The sequence below is a fragment of the Euphorbia lathyris genome, chromosome 3 (genome assembly GCF_963576675.1).
Source record: "Euphorbia lathyris chromosome 3, ddEupLath1.1, whole genome shotgun sequence".
Classification (NCBI taxonomy): Eukaryota; Viridiplantae; Streptophyta; class Magnoliopsida; order Malpighiales; family Euphorbiaceae; genus Euphorbia; species Euphorbia lathyris.
Window position 1 is genome coordinate 48,896,505 of NC_088912.1, and position 17,169 is coordinate 48,913,673.

The 17,169-nt window shown below is 35.8% G+C and overlaps 1 non-coding gene across 1 annotated transcript; it reads right to left on the reverse strand.

Moving 5' to 3' along the window:
• Positions 1–6,413: 6,413 nt before the first annotated feature.
• On the reverse strand, positions 6,414–6,520 carry LOC136225193 (small nucleolar RNA R71). Its single transcript, XR_010686923.1, has one exon. It is a non-coding gene; the product is annotated as a small nucleolar RNA R71 (small nucleolar RNA).
• Positions 6,521–17,169: the final 10,649 nt, after the last annotated feature.

Here is a 17,169-nt window from a genome sequence, read left to right on the forward strand (position 1 = left end):
CTGTCAAACTCGATCCAAAATAGAATCAGATATGACAGTGAGACATTACCACAGACATGAACGAGTCGGAAGTAACATTTCACAATCAAATGTTAAGAATTACAAATCATGTTTGAACTTAAAAACATTTTCTACATATACTTTTACCTTTGAAAAAGGTCAAAAATCATTTATAATTTCCAAATACGAATCCTTTTCTCGTGCGTTTTACCAAAACGAGTTCGAAACATAGAAAATTACTCCAATTCTAACATGTTAACTTTTAATTTGCCTAATCTCATAAATTAACACCATAATTGGACATTCAAGCCAAAAATCCGGCATACCACAACTTCTTTATCCTTTCAAAATTGGCAACTCGGGTGCCTAAACATTCACAAGCACAAAACAAACCTATATCTACATGTACAAAATGGTATGCAATACCCTAGAAGACGACTTGGACAATCGTGGCCGTATCCAATCCTCGCCCTAGTGTCGAAAACTTCCCTCAGTACCTCGTACTTCTTCGCCTAAAAACATTAAAACATTTGAAAATATGAGACAACAATCTCAATAAGCAACTATCAACTATAGAAACTAGTTTTTACGTAAAATAGCTATATGTATACATTTGTGAAAACATTTAACCAAACCAAACCTTAAACTTATTAACTTGTAAACAACATCCTATTAAAACATAATTTTAATCAATAACCTCAAATCAAACTTAATCAAAACACAATGATTCTTATATAAACATTTACTAAAAACCAAAGTTCGAATCAAATTCAACATCGTATCCATCACCGAGTATCCCCTCGTAAACCAATCCACAACACGCAAAACATAATCGAGACGTCTCTTTAACCATGCCTAATCCCGTATTGGTCTTACCCAACACTTCGCTGCCAATACCCGACTAGGTCTTTAGACTGTGTACACAGGCCATGTTCCTCACTGAACATGTGTTGGAAATTAGGCTAAGGTATAGCAGCGGAAATATAAAAATTTTAACCTATTTCCATAAACCACAAGATCCGTTAACCGTTATTTCATATAAAGAGGGATAAGAAGAATTACCTTTTGATGATCAATCTACCGTTGTTAATGAAGTGCCCACAACTCTTCTCCGAGTTCCCAAGCACGAAATAAAACACGGAAAGATTAATTTAGAATCAACCGTTGAATAGCAACCAAAGTAGATTGCCTCTAATTAATCAACACAAGATCAAGGATAAAAGAAATAGATGAAATTAATTGATCGGAAAGAAGCCGTAGAAAATCTCGTCCTCGAACTAGGGGTGTCGAAATTCTCTCTCTCTCTTTAATATAGGATTTCGAAAATCACTAGGGCTTGCTTTCTTGGGGATTTCGAAAATCACTAGGGGAGGGGTATTTATAATCTCTTGTATCTAATCCCTAGTTAGATAGAATTAGGTTACTGAAGAGGAATTCAATTTGGAATAGAATTCCTAATTATTATCTCATTATATATCTAATACATTAAGGATAATAATAATAACCTTATTGGATAATAATAGGAGTATTATAATCTAATTAAAACTCCTAACTTATTTATCTCTTTAATTAATTTAATTCATAATCCTAATCCAATTAGAATTAACAAAATCAAATTAATTATTCATGCATGTTACTACATGAATTTCGACCCCCCTTGGTCCATGGGCCTTATTGGGCTCAATTGGGCTTCCATCAATTAATTAACATCTATCTCTCTTTTAGGTTCCAAGTCTTATGTGTGACCCATTAGGTTCTTATTGCTTCTAGCCGTATGCAACGTTATTAAATAATTTTCAAAGAATTATATTTAATCTTTGCATAACGGAATGATGTACAGAGTATGTGATTAGCAAGTCCGTAATCATTCCCCCAGAGCTATAAGAAGACATGTTGATTCTGTCGTTAACCTTTCCGTATTAGTTACAGTATAATTCGATCCTTTATCAACTACATCCTTGAACTGAATCTTATGACTATGGATGATGTCAAGTCACATATAGCGAGACGTTCGTTTTACTTGTACAGGCCGAGTCAACTCAAAAGATAGGTTAAGTGAAATCTGTATTTCAAGTCTTAAGCTATCACCTTGCAAGGATTTAGAGTCGAGTCTTCCACAAGCGATCCTTGGATGTATCTCCCATTTATCGGGAGTGATAAATGCTCAATCCAATATATAACGATCCCGCAATCACTTCCTGTGATACCCAACGTCTACTGTTCACACCCCAGAGTCATCTCTGTTAAGGATCGTGTTACACCAGAGTCAAAGCGTCACATTCCGTAATCCAGAATACCAATTAATATTCCTTTGAGTCTGAGGATTAGTTATACCTATTAATACCAATGAGATGAACAGGTGACAAGGATGAATCTACCCATCCTGTTATCTCAAATCGGATCCCCAATCCTAATGAACTACTTTTCATCGGATCCATGTAACTGTCCAGATATCTGTATATATGAAGCTTGTGAGATCAGCTTTCTGTCGGACAGAAGACATTGTTACATGCAAGTCTCAACAGTGATATATCAATCCTAAACATATCACTTGACTTGGGGTGGTTTTAAGTTTATTATAAAGTTTTGTCTCACTTCATGCTTGTATGTTGGAGTTTAGTGTCCTATAGACAATTGTTTTAGGATAAAAACTTAATGTAAAAGGGATTGCCTTTATATAGTTATAAAACATATATCTCATTAAAACAAATGATATAAAGAACAATTCATTTACATTAAGTTTGTATCCTAGAACAATTGTCTATAGGACACTAAACCCCAACATACTCCCACTTGGACTAAATCCAATTGTTTCTAAAACTTATCCCAGTAGAAGTTAAATGACGATCATGTACTCTCTGGGTTAAGGGCTTTGTCAACGGATCTGCAACATTGTCCTCTGTAGGTACTCTTTCTATTCTCACATCTCCTCTAGCCACAATCTCTCTTATGATGTGGTATCGCTTAAGGTAATGCTTGGACGCATTATGAGACCGTGGTTCCTTTGCTTGCGCAATGGCTCCATTGTTATCACAATACAGTGTAATGGGATTTACAATGTCAGGCACCACACCAAGTTCTATAATGAACTTTCTTATCCAAACCGCTTCCTTTGCTGCTTCCGCAGCTGCGATATACTCTGACTCGGTCGTAGAGAAAGCTACGCTTCCCTGCTTGGAACTCTTCCAACTGACTGCGACCCCATTCAAAATAAACAGGTATCCTGATTGGGATTTAAGATCATTATCATCTGTGAGATGACTTGCGTCTGAAAATCCTTCTATTTTCAGATCACCTTCTCCGTACACTAGGAACATATCTTTAGTTCTTCTCAAGTACTTAAGAATGTTCTTGACGGCAATCCAATGCTCTTCTCCCGGATTTCCTTGGTAACGACTCGTTACAGATAACGCGAACGCTACGTCAGGTCTAGTGCATATCATAGCATACATAATCGAACCGATTGCGCTGGCGTACGGGACTACAACCATGCATCTTTTGTCATCATCAGTTTTAGGACATTGATGATTGTTTAACTTTACTCCATGTAGCATGGGTAAGTTACCTCGTTTCGATTCAAGCATGCTAAACCGATTTAGCACCTTTTCAATGTATGTAGCCTGTGAAAGACCAAACAGTCTTCTCGATCTATCTCTATAGATCTTTATACCAAGTATATAAGCTGCTTCACCAAGGTCTTTCATTGAGAAGTTACCAGATAACCATACTTTTACCGACTGTAGTAGAGCAATGTCATTTCCCATTAATAATATATCGTCCACATATAGTATGAGAAATGCTATAGAGCTCCCACTTGCTTTCTTGTAAATGCAAGCTTCTTCGCAATTTTGTTCGAAACCAAATTGTTTTATGGTTTCGTCAAAACGCTTATTCCAACTTCTTGATGCTTGCTTGAGTCCATAAATGGATCTCTGAAATTTGCAAACTTTATTTGCATCATTCGATATGAAACCTTCAGGCTGCATCATATATACATCCTCAAGCAGGTTTCCATTTAGGAAAGCTGTTTTCACATCCATTTGCCAAATCTCATAATCGAAGTGAGCGGCAATTGCAAGCATGATTCTGATTGATTTGGACATAGCCACACGAGAGAAAGTTTCGTCATAATCAATTCCTTGCTTCTGACGATATCCTTTCGCTACTAACCTAGCTTTGTAGGTGCTAACCTTTCCATCCATATCTGTCTTCTTTTTGAAGATTGTTAAGCCCAAAATATACCTAATATATCATCAATAATTACATCAATATTGCTACAAATTCATGCTATTTATACTTGTTTAGAATGCTTTTACTCTCGAATATGTTTCTTTCTTGCAAGGTACATAAATATTTGGTAAAATCCAAATAGGAACGAAAAGAGCTCAAAAACAGAATAAAAACCTTACAAAAGGAGTTAAAAACGACGAAGATCAAATTACACCAAAACGAGGACAAAGACGAGGTCAGAAACAGAAGAAATGTCGAATTCTCGGTTAAAGAAACGAATTTTCGGTTGAGAATTTAATGAAAGCCGTGATCGAGAATCCACAATTCTCGATCGCGACACGCGTTCGTCTAGATCTCCTTCCCTTCGTTCGAAGACCAAATAAATGCTCCCCCATTCTCGACCGAGAAGTGTAGAAATTCTGCCAAGTACAATGAACACATGTTAAAATCCAAGAAATGCGTTCGTTCGGGTGGATAAAGACATTCTTTCACAACGGACACGACACTTCAAACACGACTCTTTAACATCTATAAATAAAGAGTTGATGGAGAGTTGAATATATATAGAAGAAAGAGATTAGTATAGAACTTATGCAGAAATTCCGAGTCAAGTGATTCAGAATTTAGATTTCATTTCTATTCAAAGCAATATGATGTACACACATTGTTTATTCAATAATAACAAACACAATAGCGTTTAGACATTGTTCAAATTTAGTTTTCATTTTGGTAGTAGATAGACCAGTCTTTATTCCGAAGATTCAGCGAGAAGATTGAGTAGAGAATCCGCCCCTGAGCCTGACAAACTCTAACGAAACCCAAGGAAAGGATTGACAACCCGTTCACTTGCACGCTGTCGAATGTTTTCATGCTCTTTGTTCTCTGTAAACTTGTATCAATTTATATTTCATCTAATAAAGTCTGTTCTATTCGATAGATTTTTATGCAGCACTCTGGTAAAGGATCCGAAGTGGATTGCTGGTGTTTTCATTAAAACGTAGTTTAATTCAAAATCTTTACAAGGAAACTTTGTTGAACACTTAGACAAGTTATTATCTCGATATAGTTTTAATTTGGTTAAGGAAGCAATCTAAACCAGTTAGGAGGATTGTTGCGTTCAAAGCCTAAAAATTAGAGGTTCCGTCATTTATTTCATCGTCATAATTTATACAAAGTTTAAAGTTGTTTTCTTTGCTTAATGCAAACGGATATATTTGTTTACTTTTCTAAAAAGTACTAAACGTTCCTGTCTTGCAAATTCACTCCTAAATCAGAAGTATTTTCTAAACATTTTCATACTCTAATCTAATTCTCATTCTAGCAATTTCAAAACCAAATCCGATTTAACGATTTTCTTTATTATAAATTTTAAAAGTATATTTAACCAATTCAAAATAAGTTTTTGTTAAAAAAAAACGTTCCCTGTGGGATCGATATCTTTTATTACTACAAGCGTATACCGTGCACTTGCGGAAATCGCTCAACAAGTTTTTGGCGCCGTTGCCGGGGAGCGCCAAAATTTCTGACAAAAATTTAGATTTTTCGTATTTTATTTCGAATCTAGGTTTATTTATACTTATTCAAACTTTTATATTTTATTTATTTTAAATTACTAACATATTTATTTTTCAAATTCTGTTTTGAAGGTAGTTTCGGTTCGTGCGAAATTTCAAGTTCATGCACAGTTCTCGAAGTTCAGCCACGTCACCAGATCCTATTGACCCAAAAATTGAAAGAACTCTTAAAAAGAACAAGAAAGAAAAGAAAAAGAAAAACAAAACTCCAATAAAAACTAGAATTACCGAGCCAGAAGTTATGGCCATACTTATGGATTACGCTAGGCCAGGAGTGGCCGGTGTAACGAACAGTATAGTTAGACCCCAAATTAATGCAAATCAATTTGAGATTAAGCCAGCTTTGCTTAATATGTTACAAAATAACGTAACATGTTACGGGTTACCTAACGAAAATCCTAACACCCATTTGACAAATTTTTTAGAAATTTGTGACACTTTTAAAATACTAAATGTGACTGCAGAAGCAATCAATCTTCGCCTTTTTCCTTTTACTTTGAAGGATCGAGCCAAAGATGGTTAACTTCTATGCCAGCCGCATCATTTGAGACTTGGGAGCAATTAGCCCAAACATTTTTATCAAAAAATTTTCCTTTAACAAAAACCGCAAGAGTCATTAAAGAGTTAACATCTTTTTCTCAAAATGATAATGAAACTCTTTATGAGGCTTGGAAATGTTTTAAAGAACTTCAACGTTTATGCCCACACCACCAATTGCCCGCTGAACTTTTAATGCAAACATTTTATAATGGACTCAATCCTACAACTAGAGGTTCATTGGATGCTATGTCTGGAGGGTTATTCATGAAGAAAACATCTGCCCAAGCAAGAGAACTTTTGGAGGAAATGGCAATCAACAGCAGTATGTGGCCCGCGGAACGTGGACACGTATCGATAGCGAAACCATCATCCTCAACTACGTCAACAGTTAAAGGTATAGTGAATCTTGATCCAGTCGCGATGTTGCAAGCCCAGTTTTCTGCCTTATCGCACAAAATTGATAGGTTTATGGCACCGTGTGATCCTAATGGTAAGCCAATCCAAACGGATGTGGATTATGAAGGTATGAGCGAAATTGAACAGGTAAATTTTGTCCAAGGGCAAAACCAACCTAATAACCCTTACTCCAATACATATAATCCTGGATGGAGAAATCATCCTAACTTTAACTGGAGAGATAATAATAATAATTCTAATGCTAATCAAAATCGTACCACTAATTATCAAAATCAATCAAGAGATACGATTAGCAATTTATCTTCTAAAATCGACAAATTTATTGATGCTATGAGCGGAAAAATAAGTAATCACGACGATGGTTTTAAACGGATCGAGAATAAATTCGATCAGCTTATTAAAAACCAATCATCTAGCATCCATAATTTGGAGGTTCAAATTGGACAACTCGCTAAATCAATTCCATCCCGCAAAGAGGGAAGTCTTCCCAGCCATACAGAAGAAAATCCGAAAGAGTATGTAAAGGCTATCACTCTTCGTTCAGGGAAAAATTACTTAGGTCCAGAAATGCCCGAAAATTCAACTTTGCCAGGAACTGATTTACCAAAGTCCAAAGAAGATACATTAAATCAAAAAGATGCACAAATTGACTCAAGTACAAAAACTTTTGTACCCAAACCACCTTTTCCACACAAAGTCCGCAATAAGGACTATGACAAACAACTTTTAACATTTTTAGACAAACTTAAGAATTTGCATATTAATTTGACGTTTATGGATGCGATTACGCAAATTCCCAATTATGGTAAATTCCTCAAAGATTTAATTTCAAAGAAAATCAGTTGGGAAGGAATTTCATCCATTTCACTAACTGAAGATTACAGTTCAATTGTGTCAAGTAATTTGCCCACCAAACTCAAAGATCCCGGATGTTTACTATTCCGTGTAAATTGGGAGATATTGAATTCCCAAGTTGTCTTTGTGATTTAGGAGCAAGCATAAACTTGATGCCATTATCTATTTTTAATAAGTTAGGCTTAGAAGAAGATATCAAACGTACCAATATGGTTTTGCAATTAGCGGATCAAACCACTAAAAGACCATATGGTATAATTGAGGATGTTTTAGTTAAAGTTGATAAATTTATTTTTCCTACCGATTTCGTTATATTAGATTTTGCATATGACGTAAATTGTCCGCTCATCTTTGGTAGACCGTTCATGAACACGGGACGTGCTCTAGTTGATGTGTCGGAAGGGAAAGTAGTTTTACGAATAGGAGACGATAAGATCGAGTTTGATATGAATCAAGCAATGAAATATCCTATGGAGGATTTCGCTTGTATGAAACTTGATTTAATTGAAGAATGTGTAAATGACATTGTTCAAAAAGAGGAAATAATAGAACCTATAATGAGTGAGGAACTAGAAGATAAGGACCCAGAGCCTTTGATTCGAGAAGATGGACCAGTTCTGCCTTCAATTATAGTTCCACCTAAATTAGAACTTAAAGAATTACCAAGTCATTTGAGGTACGCTTTCTTAGGCGAAGGCGATTCTCTACCTATAATTATATCTAACAAATTAACACAAGTTCAAGAAGAGAATTGAAAGAAGTTGTTAGAAATAGGATAGGAAGTATGGGTTGGCAAATTTCAGACTTAAAAGGTATTAATCCGAGCATCGTAATGCACAAAATTCACTTAGAAGAAGATAAGCCACCTAAAGCGGATAGGCAAAGACGCCTAAATCCGAATATGAAAGAAGTAGTAAAAAATGAGATTACTAAACTTCTAGACAATGGAATCATTTATCCTATTTCGGATAGTGAATGGGTTAGTCCAATCCATTGTGTACCTAAAAAGGGAGGCATAACAGTTGTAAGGAATGACGAAGGTGAATTAATACCTACACGAACCACCACTGGTTGGAGGGTTTGTATAGATTATAGGAACCTTAATAAAGCAACTAGGAAAGATCATTTTCCTCTATCTTTCATTGATCAAATGATCAAAAGGATAGCTGGTCATGCTTTCTATTGTTTTCTAGACGGTTACTCCGGATTCTTTCAAATATATATTTACCCGGATGACCAAGATAAAACAACCTTCACGTGTCCTTACGGAACATTTGCATATAGGAGAATGCCCTTTGGTCTATGTAACACACCTGCAACATTTCAACGTTGTATGACTGCGATTTTTAATGATTTCATTGAAGATATCATGAAAGTTTTTATGGATGATTTTTCAGTTTATGGAGATTCTTTCGATTCGTGCCTAAAAAACTTGGATAAAGTTTTGTCTAGGTGTGAAGAAACAAATTTAGTATTAAACTGGGAAAAATGTCATTTCATGGTTGATGAAGGAATTGTTTTAGGTCACAAAATATCTGAAAAATGATTAGAGGATGCACCACAAGCTCAACCCCAAGCACCTCGTGAGGATGATCCGGTGGATTTGCAGAGGATTTTGAACCAAATCAATTCCAATAATCGTCAAATGAATTTAAGAATTGATGATTTGGTGGAAAACAACATGGTGATGAATGACAACCTCAATACTTTGAGGCGCGAGCATAGGTCTACTCGGTATCAGATGCTTTCCTTTTTCCGTCGCCGAAATGTGGAGACTTCACCAATACCTCCGGATTCCCCGCCTCATGCCTAGGTTGTTTTCTTTATTTTTATTTTTCATCTTGTTAAAGTTTGGTACAATATTTCTTTTAATATGTTTGGTACAATTTTTAATTTTATGTTGAATGATTTTAATTTGCTAATATTCTATCTTTATTTCGTATGCTTTATTTCGTGCTTATTTTTTATGTTATGTCGATTTTTGCACCAATGAGAACATGGTCCAATTTAAGTGTGGGAGGAGATATACATATATCATTTTAATTTTTAGCACAAATACTAAATGCAACGAATAATTTTTATGCAAATGCAACATATATTGCAACACATTTTATTTTCACACTATTTTTCATAAACTTAACATTTTTCATATGTTTATAAATTATTTTCATAAACTTAACATTTTTCATATGTTTGTAAATTACTCATAAGTTAATATGATTATTTATGATTTTTATTTTTAGGTTATCATTATCGTTAGAAATGATATTTCTATACGGGCATTATTTTTCAAATTTTTCACAAATTTTCGACACGATTTTAAATAAAATTGTCTCGAGTGAATGTATTTAAGTAAAAACTTCTTTATTTCAATCTCTACTTTATATCATGAAATTCGTGATACAATAAATCTCATTTTAAATTTTCAATTAGGTTTATAGGCATTAAATTGAACTAACAATTTTAGCTCGGTTTGATTTCGTCTTACATTAACACCAATTGAAGTTTTTAAGGAAACTTTAGCCATAATACATGTTGAATTTTTGAGTCAATATAGGATGAATGTGCTATCTTTCTTTTTCCCAAGTTACAATTCAAATTTGTAATTCATATTAATTAATCAATTAGTTGAATTCTTAACTTTTGGCCTCGATTGAGACCAACCTTATCACAATCGAGGTATGAAAGGGAAGAAAATTAAGTACCGTTTACTTTTGGCCACGGTTGCGACCACCCTTATCACAATCGAGGTATGGAAGGAACGTTTATAATAAAAATAATCGTGTTTAAGTTTAAAGTAACGATTGCGTCCACCCATGGCATGGTCGGTACCTCTTAAGCGAACATAAAACAATAAAATACGTATAAGGTTACGATCAAGACCACCCTTATCTCGGGCGTAACCAAGTAAATAAATTAATCCTAAGTACTTATTTAAATTTAATATATCTCATATATTAGTTTAGGTTTGGGAAAGGAAATTTTGTGCTTTAAAATGCCTTGAGACGAAAGACTCAATAACATGCGTGCTTATATCGTCCCGAATGCTTCAATTCAAAATTGAAAATACAAGACGAATGATATATCGTATTTATACTAAGTTAGTTTGATATTTTGCGTATAAATTTGCCATGCGAAGTTAATCTTTTCGGCTTAACTAATTAAAAAGGTAATACAAAGATATATGTTTTATTTTTATAAAGAGATTAGTTAAAGAATAAATTCAGTGAAATTTTGCTCGGGACTAGCAAAAGATTAAGTGTGGAGATTTGTTAAGCCTAAAATATACCTAATATATCATCAATAATTACATCAATATTGCTACAAATTCATGCTATTTATACTTGTTTAGAATGCTTTTACTCTCGAATATGTTTCTTTCTTGCAAGGTACATAAATATTTGGTAAAATCCAAATAGGAACGAAAAGAGCTCAAAAACAGAATAAAAACCTTACAAAAGGAGTTAAAAACGACGAAGATCAAATTACACCAAAATGAGGACAAAGACGAGGTCAGAAACAGAAGAAATGTCGAATTCTCGGTTAAAGAAACGAATTCTCGGTTGAGAATTTAATGAAAGCCGCGATCGAGAATCCACAATTCTCGATCGTGACACGCGTTCGTCCAGATCTCCTTCCCTTCGTCCGAAGACCAAATAAATGCTCCCCCATTCTCGGTCGAGAATTGCCATTCTCGGTAAGTGCAGAAATTCTGCCAAGTACAATGAACACATGTTAAAATCCAAGAAACGCGTTCGTTCGGGTGGATAAAGACGTTCTTTCACAACGGACACGACTCTTCAACATCTATAAATAAAGAGTTGATGGAGAGTTGAATATATATAGAAGAAAGAGATTAGTATAGAACTTATGAAGAAATTCCGAGTCAAGTGATTCAGAATTTAGATTTCATTTCTGTTCAAAGCAATATGATGTACACACATTGTTTATTCAATAATAACAAACACAGTAGCGTTTAGACATTGTTCAAATTTAGTTTTCATTTTGGTAGTAGATAGACCAGTCTCTATTCCGAAGATTCAGCGAGAAGATTGAGTAGAGAATCCGCCCCTAAGCCTGACAAACTCTAACGAAACCCAAGGAAAGGATTGACAACCCGTTCACTTGCACGCCGTCGAATGTTTTCATGCTCCTTGTTCTCTGTAAACTTGTATCAATTTATATTTCATCTAATAAAGTCCGTTCTATTCGATAGATTTTTATGCAGCACTTTGGTAAAGGATCCGAAGTGGATTGCTGGTGTTTTCATTAAAACGTAGTTTAATTCAAAATCTTTACAAGGAAACTTTTTTGAACACGTAGACAAGTTATTATCTCGGTAGAGTTTTAATTTGGTTAAGGAAGCAATCTAAACCAGTTAGGAGGATTGTTGCGTTCAAAGCCTATAAATTAGAGGTTCCGTCATTTATTTCATCGTCATAATTTATACAAAGTTTAAAGTTGTTTTCTTTGCTTAATGCAAACGAATATATTTGTTTACTTTTCTAAAAAGTACTAAACGTTCATGTCTTGCAAATTCACTCCTAAATCAAAAGTATTTTCTAAACATTTTCATACTCTAATCTAATTCTCATTCTAGCAATTTCAAAACCAAATCCGATTTAACGATTTTCCTTATTATAAATTTTAAAAGTATATTTAACCAATTCAAAATAAGTTTTTGTTAAAAAAAACGTTCCCTGTGGGATCGATATCTTTTATTACTACAAGCGTATACCGTGCACTTGCGGAAATCGCTCAACAAAGATCCATCTGCACCCAATGGGTTTTATCCCTTCGGATGGATCAACCAAAGTCCACACTTGGTTAGTATACATGGAATCCATGGCCTCAAGCCATGCTTTAGAATTTGGACTAGTAAGAGCCTCTTCGTAGTTTTCGGGTTCGTCGTCTATCACGGGAACCTCATTATCATCTCCCACTAGAAAACCATATCTAACTGGGAGTTCACGAACTCTTTGTGATCTACGAATAGGTGGCACTAGAGTCTCATCTAATGGAACTCCTTCGGGTACCTCAACTGCCTCTATTGTTTCAGTCGGTGTTTCTTCTTCTTGAACTTCGTCAAGTTCAATCATGCTTCCCTTTTGTGTTTCTTCGAGAAACTCTTTCTCTAAGAAGGTTGCATGTTTGGATACTATCACTTTCTGATCATCTGGATGATAGAAGTAATATCCCACAGTTTCCTTATGGTATCCAATGAAAAAACATTTATCATATTTCGAATCTAGTTTGTCTGCGTTTGACAAATGCTGAACAACCCCATACTCTCATAAATGAGAACACGGGTTTCCTACCAACGAACAATTCATATGGTGTGGAACTAGCGGATTTAGTTGGTACTCGGTTTAGGGTGAAGAAGGCAGTTTCTAAGGCATAGCCCCAGAACGTCTTTGGAAGTAAGGCCATGCTCATCATGGATCGTACCATATCTAGTAGGGTACGGTTTCTCCTCTCGGATACACTATTGTGTTGTGGTGTATAGGGAGGTGTCCATTGTGAGCATATCCCACATTCAGTTAGATAATTCAGAAAATCATCTGAAAGATATTCGCTACCTCGATCATATCGAAGCGTCTTTATTTTCTTTCCTAATTGATTTTCTACTTCATTCTTGAAGCATTTGAATTTCTCAAAAGCTTCTGATTTGTGCTTCATCAAGTAGATGTAACCATATCGGGTATGGTCATCTATGAAGCTTATGAAGAATCTGAATCCTCCTCTTGCTTGGACTGACATAGGACCGCATACATCTGAATGAATGAGTCCTAGAGTGTCTGATACACGCTCACCTTTATTGCTAAAGGGTGTCTTTGTCATTTTACCTTTTAAACATGATTCGCATGTTTCCAATGATTCGGGATCGATTGGATCTATAAGCCCATCTGAATGTAGCTTTAGCATGCGTCTCTTGTTTATATGGCCTAAACGACAATGCCACAAGTAAGTTGAATTATCTAGCTTATGTCTTTTGGTATCAATTGCAAAAACAGGAATTTTGTCATCTAACACATAAATCCCATTTTGTGATATTCCTGAAAAATAAAAGATCGAATCTTTATAAAAATTGCAACTCTTGTCTTTTATTGAAATATGAAAACCGTCGTCAACAAGACGGCTAATAGAAATAATGTTACGAGACATTTGCGGAACGTACAAACAGTTCCTTAATTCTATTACAAGCCCAGAGGGCAATTTAAAACATAATCTCCAAATGCGAGGGCGGCAACTCTTGCTCCATTTCCTACTCGCAAGTTTATGCTTTCTTTCTTTAGTTCCTTAGTCTGTTTTAGCTCCTGCATATTTGTACAAATATGAGATCCACATCCGGTATCAAGTACCCAAGATTCAGACTGCGAAACTGTATTTATTTCAATATAAAACATACCAGATGTTGAAGCACCGCCATTTCCCTTTTTGAGGGAGGCTAGGTACTCCTTGCAGTTCCTCTTCCAATGCCCGTCTTTACCACAGAAGTGGCACTCTCCTTTGGGCTTCTTCACTTCCTTTCCTTTAGCTTTGTTGGGCACGACTTTCTTACCTTTCTTGGGATATTTAGGATTGGGATAATTCCCTTTCCTCTTCTTTGATCCCTCAATGACAAGAGTCGGTATGGCTTTGTCTTTCTTCATATTGGGCTCAACTGACTTGAGCATATTTGCAAGCTCTTCAAGAGAGGTTTGCAAGTCATTCATCTGATAGTTCATAATGAACTGTGAATAACTCTTTGGGAGGGATTGAAGAATTAAGTCTATACTTAATTCGTTATCCATCGCGAATCCAATACTTGAAAGTTTGGTAATATAGCCAATCATCTTGACACAATGTGTCATGACAGATGTGCCCTCTTGCATCCTGCAACGATATAGCAACTTGGATATTTCGTAGCGTTCGCACCTAGTCTGTTTCCCAAACAGCTCTTTAAGGTGCATGATGATGGAATAGGCATCCATTTCCTCATGTTGCCTTTGTAATTCCGGTGTCATCGATGCAAGTATGATGCATCCGACATGATCATCATCAGCCTTGTGCTTTTGGTAAGCATCAATTTCCTCAATGGGAGCATCATCAGCGGGGAGAGGGGGTATCGTTGTATCAAGTACATACCCTATCTTATCGAAATTCAAAACAATTTTGAAGTTACGAAACCAGTCGGTGAAGTTTGAACCATTCAATTTGTTATCGGTAAGAATGTTTTGCAGATTGGTTTTAGTCATGATTTTAAGAGTGTGTTTAATTAAACCTGAGAGTGAGAAAGAGTAAACGTATGTCATTCATTTGCTTAAAGTATATCAATCTAAAATCATAGGCCTTTTAGTTTATTTTAGATTGCTCCCACTATTTTTCCAAATTAATAGCCCTCCATATTAATTCGAAGAATTTCACAAATCCTTTAGTGAGCTAGGATCCTAACTCCTGAGATTTCACCTTGAGTTTGCTCAACAAGCTAGTCTCATTCGTTAGGTAGATTCATGTAATCAATCACATCTTTAATGTGATTCCTAGGTTATTGGGTTACTAACCACATTAGTAACTAATATGCTATTCACATTAATCCCAACCATCTTGCCCATTAGTTTATGACAACATGAGTTTGCTCATCCAATTATCATAATCTAATTTAAGTATTACCCCATATTCATGAAAAGCAATTTTCGATAATTCAGGTGTTACCGTAAGACCCCGAGCTTGAGTTTACTCAACAACCCAAAGGCCCCCAGTACTGCCGGCTGAATTATAATATTAGGGAGGGGCAACCGATTTTAATAACTTGTTTATTTACTTAACTTTTTAATGAGGGATTTTATTTTAGGTCTCATAATCTAACTTAGTCTTGATTTGCTTTAGCATACATCAGACACATACATTCACATACATTGGCGTTATGGACATATCATCTAAATTATTCCGTCGAGCCAGAGACGGAATAAAAGGGCAAACCTAAGGAAATACTAACTATTACATATTTCTCTTTAGGTCCTCCGTCTTCTCCATGGCGCCTTGAAATTACATATTAATTTCTATACTACTAAAGAAAACTTCAATTGAATTGAAGGGAATCAGATGAGAGGAGAAATTACAATAGATAGTAGAAAGGCAGGTGTAGACACCGAGTCGGAGGACCTGTGATGAAAACCTGTAAACAAGACGGTCGAAGCGGTTGATTCGGAAGTTTTAAAACAAAAATATTTAATAAGAAAAGAAAAATTAATGTGAGTCGCGGTCGTCAAGTGGACGGCTCGCGAGTGCTCAGCGACATGGTGCGAGCGCCTAACGGCAGCCGACGTGTGTCCGATGATAGTTGGACGCGCGCCCGGCAGCGCGGGGCGCACGCTCGACGTCCGTTGGGCGCGCATGCCCGGCAGCACGGAGCGCGCGCTCGACGACCGTGGGGCGCGCACGCCCTACAGCGCGGGCGCACGCCCGACGGCCGCTGGGCGAGCGCGCTCGGCAGCCGCTGGGCGAGCGCCCAGCGACGTTGGGCGCGTGCGCCCAACGCTGGTTGGGCGTACGGCCAACTGAAGTTGGGCGTTCGCCCAACCATGTTAGTTGGGCGTTCGCCCAACTGACTTTGGGCGACGCCCAATTTTCTTCGGGCGTCGCCTAAAGTTCCGGGGATCCGTTTGCCTATATAAAGCACGGATCCCCATGCATTCAGGGCAGGACTTTTGGGGAGGAGCTTCTCACTCTAAACATTTTTAGAGAGAGAAAATCTTTTTTTTGGGAAAAAACATTTTTTTTCCTAAAAATTCCAAATTTCCTAAAAGTTAAAATTTTACCAAAAACACAAAAACACCGGAAAAGCACGATTTATGGAATCAACCGACTTCAACCATCAATACCGAACTTGAGGTATTATCCGAGGACTAGACTCGTTTTATTTATTTCATTTGTTTTATTTTATTTATTTATTTTTATGTTATAATTTTAGTTATTTATTTATTTGTCACGTTTTATTTAATTTCCAGTATTTATTTATTTTCATCCCGTGTTAAATAAAAATTCGGTTTAGTTTTGAAATAAAAAACCTCGTTTTAATATCCCAATACGAACCGTGATCCGATTAAAAGGTAGTTCGGGTATTAAAAACGTTGTAATTATAAGTTTTGAAAAGACATTTCCGAATAACGTTTTAAAATACAAACGTCGTTTTAGGAAACTCCGTTATAGACTATGATCCATTTTTGGTAGTTCGGAGATCCGAAACGATTGAATTAGATTTAATTTAAAGCTTTTGAACGAATCTGGAAAGTTTTGGAGTGCTGCTGTAATTCTGCCTTTTCTGTCACTAACAGCAGATTGGCGACGGATTTTCCGTCGGTAATCTGTTGGAAACCGAAAATCACCATTTTTACCCTCCTTTCTCCACTTTTTGACATTTCTACTTATATATATATGTATATTATTGTGTAATATGTTTATAAAAATTATTTTTTAATCCTATAACTATTTATTATGTACTATATATCTATTTATTTCATGTTGAAATTTAATTCGTTTGGATTTAATATTATAAAGTAGTATATATGTA